Source organism: Gastrolobium bilobum, unplaced genomic scaffold, assembly GCF_033153095.1.
Source record: "Gastrolobium bilobum isolate Gb01-03AN ecotype WA unplaced genomic scaffold, APGP_CSIRO_Gbil_v1 utg31005, whole genome shotgun sequence".
NCBI classification, from domain to species: Eukaryota; Viridiplantae; Streptophyta; class Magnoliopsida; order Fabales; family Fabaceae; genus Gastrolobium; species Gastrolobium bilobum.
The window spans coordinates 803-8,424 of record NW_026898143.1 but is presented as its reverse complement, the minus strand read 5'-3'; the positions used below and the strand labels follow the sequence as shown (position 1 = coordinate 8,424).

General features: G+C 37.2%; 1 non-coding gene across 1 annotated transcript; it reads right to left on the bottom strand.

The window, feature by feature from the left end:
- Window positions 1-6,838: 6,838 nt before the first annotated feature.
- On the bottom strand, window positions 6,839-6,944 carry LOC133313192 (small nucleolar RNA R71). The gene has a single exon (XR_009751778.1). It is a non-coding gene; the product is annotated as a small nucleolar RNA R71 (small nucleolar RNA).
- Window positions 6,945-7,622: the final 678 nt, after the last annotated feature.

Here is a 7,622-nt window from a genome sequence, read left to right as displayed (position 1 = left end):
TCAGCAAATTTCACGATGGCTACTTTAGTCCCTAGCAATTAAAAAGGCCCATCGTGGTCCGTAAGAAATTCAAAATGGACCTATTTTAGTCTTTTTAGGGACTAATATGGATCTTTTTTGAATTTGTGAGGGACCACAATTTCAACTAAATGGATCCATTTTGAATTTCTTAGGGATCACGATGAGCCTTTTTATTTGCTAGGGACTAGAACGGACGTCGTGAAATTTGCTGAGGACCAAAAAGGGTATTTACTCTGAAATAAATTAGGAAGGGTAATATATAAAGATAAACAATAATAAGAAAAGAAAAAATTTATTCGTTAATTATACAATGTAGCCTTTTCTTATTTTAAGTAAGTATTCCGCTCAGGAATTATAACACCTCGTAGTTTTAAAACCTATAATTATAGATAAAATATGGATTAAATGGTAGAATTAGTGAAAATCCTGAATTCTGAGTCGAAATACGTAAAAAGGGTAAAACGATAAATTTCCAAACACGTAACTCTAGACAATGAAATGTTAGTAGAAGGTCTCAAATGGAAAAACTAACCTTGAAAATGGATTCAGAATGAAAAATTGAGTGGTTAGGCAAGTTTCTGAAAATTTAATGAATAGTGTTTTTCCCGGGTGAAAATACAGCGGTACAATTGCACCAAAAAACGTGCCGAATGAAATTTGAGCTCTAAGTTTGAAAATAAGTTGGAAATGATACGTAGAACTAAGAATTATGATCATTACTGGAATTTGATTAAAATTAGGGTTTTTGGGGAAACGTTCCCACAATGCACATAACAGCTTAAAACTTTGATTTCACCGAATTACCGAAAAACTCCGGATTCATCTGCTCAAGGGTAATTAAAGGACTTCGGTAAGTGTTAAAAATTGGAGTTTCTAAATACTTTAGAAATTAATTGGAGATTAGTAGTTTAAGCGAAAGATTCGAAATAATTTGAATTGAGCAAGGTGGCGAGTGGGACCCACCCACTTAAGTGGACAACGCCACATGTGCAATGTCACTATTCATTTTCGCCTTCCCTCCTCTTTCCTTCTCCAAACTCGCGGCTTAAACCCCTTGGAAGACAAAATTTCACCCTTTGATTTCCTAAGCAAATCTTCACCAAAATTCAACTTCCACATATGAAACTTTAAGTAAACAACCATCCAAACCCAACCATATCATCCTCAACCCTTGAAACTCTCTCTTTTGGGAGAAAACCCTACCCATTCCACGGTTTTTGTTGAGGAAAATTAGTGTTCTTGGAGTTGTTGCTCAAGTCATTGCTTGGGTATTACTTAGAGGAGTCCTAGGCCTTGACTGTGGGTAAGTTTCAACACTTTTATTGGATGAATGTTGTGATTTGATTTTGGAAAACCTAAGCTATGTGTGGGTGAATTGATATGGTTGGGGACCTCAAATTGAAATTGTGTATTAGATAAATATGTCATAGAATGATTTTTTATGATGATTGAGCTCCTAAAATTTATTGAGGAAAAATATTATAACTTAGGCAAATTTTGTGATTGATGAGCATGACTTTGTGAATTGAGATTGTGGTGTGATTGGAAAATTGAGTTGTGGAGTAGTTATAGTAGTTAATTGTATGTTGTATGGTGTGTTTGAAGTGTGAAATTGAATTGAAAATCCCTTGGTATCCATGCATGCACAACTCGGCCTAAGAGGTAAGTGTGAGGAAAAATGATGTAAAATTGAAATAATTGGTGTTGTCATGGTTTGAACCAAGTTTAAATAGGTTGTGTGATTGTGTAATGCATGAGAATTGGAAGTAAAATCATTGGATGTGTCTAGTGTTGATTTCGGCCTAAAAGAGGAAATTTAGGAAAAATGATGTTGAGTTGTAATTGAATGAGGTTGTGGACTTGAAATGGTGTTGTCATGGGCTTAGGAAGCCTTAGGAATGTTGAAATAAAACTAACAACATGGTTAGGTATTTAAGGCCTTATGGCCTAAATGGTGCTTGTGGAGGGGGGGTTCATTGTGTTGTATTTCAACTTGATGCACAATTCAATTGATGATCCTATGTGTGATCGTTATAGGTTTCTTCCCACGAACGTGATCCTTGAGGATTGAGCTTGGTGGATTGCCTTTGGTCCTTGACTTTAAGGATTTGGGTAAGTGTTTATGTCACAATTGCATGAATGCTTGAATGATCAAGTGAGTGGTCTTTATGGTACTAATGTATATGGGAATGACCTATTGTGTAGGCATTTCTAGTTGGACGAAGTTATGGTATAACTTGCAGTGAAGCTACCTAGCTTGGGAGCTTCAAGAAGGTAATATCTTAGTACTCTAGGTTAATCCCCGTGTGTGCTCCACCTTGCCCATTGGGGTAGTGGTTAGAAGTTGTATGTTCAATGATGTGATTGTAATATGTTCATGCATATTCGTATCTCTGGCCAGTAGATAGATTGCCTTATGGCGTTACGAACTTCTATTGGATAGGTCTTTGTGAGGGAGTTCCAGTTGGTTTGGGGCCATAGAGCTGTTATCCATTGAGGAGCACTCTAGGAATGTCTCGGGTGTATCGGATGAAGGGCGCCTTGAATGATGTTCCGGGAACACATTCTTGGATGAGAGCCCATAGGCTATATTTTGAGGCTAGTAGGCCGGATGTTGTGTGGTTTTGGCTATGACCGTTCTAACTTCATCGTATGTTTTCTCCTTATACATCAATATTTATCTAAATCCCTTGCTATATCCTTTTGTTGTTATGATTCATTATTGTACATTTACATCTGAGTCAGCCATTGGGCGGAGTGATCCTTTAGAACCTCTGGGTTACTGAGATATATTCTTATATCTCACCCCGCGTTATGGGGCATTATTTCATGTGGTTGTAGTGGGACTGGAGCTACAGGCAAGAGGCCAATGGGTTGAGCTTATGAAGTTGGAGATCATTTTGCATTTTGGGGCCACACTTAGAATAAGCTAGACTTAGAGGATGAACATTGTATATTGCATTAGGGGTACGTATCATGTCATATTTGTTCATGCTACATTTTAGCTAAGTCTAGTTGAGTATATATCTTGTTGTATTTTGAGGTATTTTATTGTAGTTATATTTTTCATTTGGAGAATTGTAATGTAATGATTATGGACTTTGTGTAATATTGTAAAGTATGTATGTGATGAAAGGGCAATATGTAACAGCCCATTGTACACCGGTATTGTTAACATTGATTATGATATTAAGCGCAGTTACAATCACAACAATTCATTTATAAAAATGCGAGTAAACTTTTTCCCTTTTATTACGCGAGCATTTAAAACAATAATAAAGCGTAATTATTAAAATTTCTGTGACCGTAACTGATAACTCTTTGAGGAATAATAATATAAACTACTTGAATATCATAAAACACTTCTTTCAAGTCACTAAGGAGTTCCCATAAATCCACTTAGCTAAAATCTCACTTTTACGTTTTTTACCTATCCGAACGTGGTTCGGTATTTTAATTACTGCGGATAAACCGCATGCCTTGAACCTCTCATCTTTTAGTATGTTATTCTAGGCTCGATTATCTTTCTAAAAAGCTATCACATGAGTCATAAAGTTCTCTTTTGCTCCGGTTATCATCGTTTGAAGTTGGACAAGCAAATCTGCCAGCCAACCTCAAATAGGGCTCCAAACAGCCCTCACTCCATCAACGATTCTGGAAAATCAACTCCACCGATTGGTCTCAAATTTTTATAAAGTAAACTAGACACCTCAAGCTTCAATATTATATATCATGAACCTAATTTGACCAAAAAACGAAGCGAGAATAATTTTCCCAAAAACTGCCAGTGACAGCCCCCCATGCAGGGGCGTTTTGATCAGTCCGTGCTCTCTGGCATCTACGGGGCTTCGCACATCTTCTATGGATCTCAAATTTTTACACAAGGTATTTGACGTCTCAAGCTTTAAAATGACGTATGGAACGTCCGTATTGGAATTTTGTGGAGGGAGATATGCTCTCCCAAAGTTCACTCAAAATCTGCCAATTTTTAGAAATTTCGCTGGAGTTTCCTTTGTTTTTCCAACATATCCCACTTTTGTAGAAGTGCATAACTAGCCTCAAATGTACCTAATAGACATGGGTTCACTCAAGGACCAACAATGCCTTGGTGCTCTTACAACCCTGCACAATCGATATTCCATTTGATCATCATACATAATCATTGCTTACTTTTACAAAGTTAACTAACTTCAATCACAATATCCATTTGCATGCATTCTTGAAACATAAAACATAAATCAATCCTAGGATAGTCCTATTGCCCTTTCATCGTATAGCATGCTTCAATATTACATCAAGTCTCCATGATACAAATTAGAAGTGATATGCCTTTAGCATATATACGATTTTTAGCCAAAATGAGAAAGAAATCTTGATTAATCTTGGAGAAAAAGGGCTAGAATTACTATTAATTTGATAAATCTCAATCAAAGATTGTGCAACTGATTTCCTTCTAATTTTGTAGGAAAAAAAGACAAAACTGAAGCCAAATGGAGATTTGCCAAAATGAAGATCCACGCTCATAGCGTGGATGTCATGCTGATGGCGTGAAGAATCAGAGACTTCCACGCTCATAGCGTGGAACTCACGCTGATGGCGTGAAACCATTCTTGCTCCCACGCTGATAGCGTGGAACCCACGCTAGTGGCGTCAGCATTGAGAGGCATCCACGCTCTTGGTGTGGATCTGACGCTAAGAGCACCAGATTGCGAGATCACAGACCGTGCTTCCTACAGGATAATTTTGGAAGATGAAAAAGAAGATTATAAAAAGGAGGCTCAGCACAGAATTAGGTATTCTGGACCTAAGGAGACCGTCGTGCGGCAGAAGGAGAGCTCCGGAGAGAAATTCTTGTTCTTGTTCTTGTTCTTCTTTCTCTTTTACTTTATGTTTTTATTGAATATTGGATTTTTAGCCATGATTATGTTTGCCTAGTTTACTCTTTATTGTAGTTAGGGTCACGAACCCTATGTGAACCGTTGTTACGACAGATTGATTTATGGTTTTTCGTCTATATAATTATCTTTATCTTTACCTTGTGCGTATTTTATATCTTCTTTGTTAGACTTGATCAATCTAATAGTTGAGGATAGTTTGAGGGTTAGAACCCTAGATAGGAATATTAGGGTTTTCATCTTGAAAGGAGGTAAGATAACAATTACTATACATGCTAGGAATAGATGTATATTTAATTGAAGATGCTTAAATTATTGAGTTCATTGCTTAATTCTCATGAGGGGTTACTAAGGGATTAGGATTCTAATTGAGGTTAAAGGGTTAAATTGCCAAGGGATTGGGATTTAACTAATTAATTCTAGATAATAATTTATCTGAGTAATTATATAATTGAATATTGTAAATCAATCCAGAGTAAGAAGTAGGGATCGTATGGTGAGTGTGTCCTAGCTACAATGCTTTTCTCATTTTTACAAATCAATTCATTCTTATTCTTATTTTTATTCTTCAATATAAAAACACAAAAACAAGTCTTTACTTTTAATTCTATTCAAATCGACATTATTTGTCACAAACAAAACCTTTTGAACTCTTCCATTCTTAAAAGGAATATTAATTGATATACGATCACAATCCCTGTGGAGACGAACTTTATTTATCATTATATTACTTGTGCGATCGGTATACTTGCCGGAGAGCATCAAGTTTTTGGCGCCGTTGTCGGTGATTGGCGTTTCTTATATCAATTAATTTTGATCTTTAAGATTGGATTTTATTTTTATTTTTGATTTCTGTGTGATATTGAACGTGCTACTAATCTCTTTTCTGAGTTGAATGCGAGGTAAAAAGCCAGAATTTCCACTTGATTTGGAGATTACTAAGACTGAAAAGAGATACAGAAAACTTGCTCGAAAGAAGCTTGCATTCAACGAGCTAGGAATTCTGTCTGAAGAAGCACACAAGATGGCAGCGAACAATGAAGAGGATAATCCGCTCATGGATACTATCCTAACTCCATTATTCAACAGGCCCAATGCGAGCATTGTTCAGCCAAATGTTGCCAACAATTGGGAGCTCAAGTCCTCTCATATTCAATTGGTGGAGAGAGCTCAGTTTGGAGGAGAGGAGAGTGAAGATTCTCACCGATTCGTTGACAGATTCTTGAGGATCTGTGACTCAACCAAACACCTTCAGGTGTCGAACGATGCGATCCGGTTGAGGCTGTTCCCTTTTACTCTTAGGGTGTGTTTGGTACAGGAGAAATTTTTTGGTGACCGGGAATCATGATTAATGGGAATTCAGTAGAAATTGAGTTTACTTGGAATCTTACGAAAGATGTGTTTGGTTCGCCAAAATATTACCGGGAATATTGGGTAAAAATTACTGATTCCATATTTGGTTTAGAACGAAATATGACTTGGAATATGAGGTTATTTTACAAAAATAACCCCAAACTATTTTTACTTTTGTAATTGATAGATTGGGTCTAGATTTTTATGTGTATTGGGGTATTTTTGTCTCAAAATTTATTGTTGTGCTTTCCCTTTACTTGGTATTCTGATTGGTATTCCGAATTACCATATTAATTTTAGTAATATGAATAGTGACTTTTCTTTATAAATCAAATTACCGGTAATCCTTGGATATCCGGGAATCGTAATTTATTCCTTCTACCAAACGTGGTAATTACATTTACCAAAGAAGGATTACCGGTAATCCTCTCCAAAAACTTGAACCAAACACCCCCTTAAGGGAAAAGCTCTTAGTTGGCTGGAGAGACAGCCGGCAGCAAGCATTGCTACATGGGATGATATGTCTCAAAAGTTCTTTGCTGAGTTCTTCTCGATGGAGAGGTACAACCAGATGGTGAATGATATCACAAATTTCACTCAGTCACAAGGTGAATCAATGTGTGCAGCATAGAACCGGTTCAAGGATTTAATGAGGAGGTGTCCTCAGTATAACTTGACTGCTGGTAATCAGGTTAGAATCTTCTTCAATGGTTGCAAACCTGAGGTTCGGATGGTGTTGAATGGTGCAGCAGGAGGCACTATTAAAACTCTGAGAGCAAACGAGACTCTTGAGCTGATTGAGAGGATGGCTGCCAACGAAAACCAAGTGTTGTCAACAAAGCCTAAGAGAGGTATCCTTCAACTAGAAGGTAATGATGGGGTGCTGGCTGAAAACAGTTTGTTATCTCAGCAGGTAGCAAACTTAACATCAAGGCTTGATAAGATGCAGCTTGCTAGTGTTCAGACTAAAGCTGCTGTTGTTGTGTGTGAATATTACCAGGACAATCATGAGTCTAATGAATGTCCTTTGATGCCTTATGATTCACCTTAACAAGTACAAGTGAATGGCGTTTGGTATGATCAAAGACCTCCGCCACAAAATACTCCAAGAAATCAGAATTTTTCTTCTGGAAGTAGCAATTTTCAGAGGAGAGGTCAAGGAGGTGGTTTTGATTATAGTTCTAATAGTTATCTGCAGCCTCCACCAATCCCAACCAAGGAACCTTCTGATTTGGAGAAGTTAGTTGGACAAATGGCTCAACACTCCAATGCCTTCATGGAAGAGACTAGGGCCAATACTAAAAACATGAGTGCTTCTATCAGGAATTTGGAGAATCAAATTGGCCAGCTGGC